The following is a 1,015-nucleotide window of genomic DNA, read 5'->3' as shown; positions in this document are numbered from 1 at the left end:
ATAAAGCCTTCTAAGCTATATTTGGGCTTTGGTTCACCTAGGCCAGAAAGTATCCTGAAACCATAGATTCAATTTAATTCAGCAGGAACTGTTAGTTGCCTGTTCTGTTCAAGAGACTATACTTGAAATCACAAGCAACAAATTATTCTCCATACAGAACTTACTTAATACCCAGTTAAGAATTTTAAAATTAGGGTAAAGATTTGGCTCTGAAATAATTACCAAATTATAATTTCTAGAATCTGTTTTACATATATGTATATACATTCATGTATTATATATATTTATATTCACATATATGTTAATATACCATATATAATATGTTTATAGTATTCTATGTGCATAATATATATTACATTTGTACTCTACTTTAAGCACCCATTTATTAAGTACTTATTCTGAGCCAGACTATATTAGGAGCCAGAGATACAAAAATAAAAATGAATCTTTTCCTATCCTCAAGGAGATTACATTCTATTTGGGGTGGATAAATAACAGTGAACAGACAAGTAAGTATCATGTGTCTATAAAGTAATTTAGAAAGAGAGAGAGAGAAAACACTAAAAAAAATTAATAGGTGTGGGAAAAGGAAAATCATAAAAATCTTCATTTCAGAAGTGGTATCACAAATTTGCTTTAAAGAGAATTGGAGATCCTCAGAGGTAGAAATGAGGAGGGAATAGATTATATACCTATTTAAATGTTTAGAGGTAAGATACAAATTGTCATCTCAGAGGACCATCTAACAGACCAGTTAGATTCTAACAGAAGTGCATGAAAAATAGTGATATGAAATAAAACAAGAAAGGTGGGAGCCATGTAGAGAAAGCTTTGAAATGGCATGCTAAACATTTTGTGTTTCATTCTAAAGGTGATAGAAGACTACTGGTGATCTTAGAATGGGGGGGGGGAGGGGTTAAATGATCAGACTTGTATTTTAGAAATATGAATTTGAAAGATGGATTGAAGATGAATTAGAAACAAGACCAACTAGTGTGAAGATCGTGTATTTTAA

Source organism: Sarcophilus harrisii, chromosome 3 (assembly GCF_902635505.1).
Source record: "Sarcophilus harrisii chromosome 3, mSarHar1.11, whole genome shotgun sequence".
Taxonomy (NCBI): domain Eukaryota; kingdom Metazoa; phylum Chordata; class Mammalia; order Dasyuromorphia; family Dasyuridae; genus Sarcophilus; species Sarcophilus harrisii.
This window is presented reverse-complemented; position numbering follows the sequence as displayed.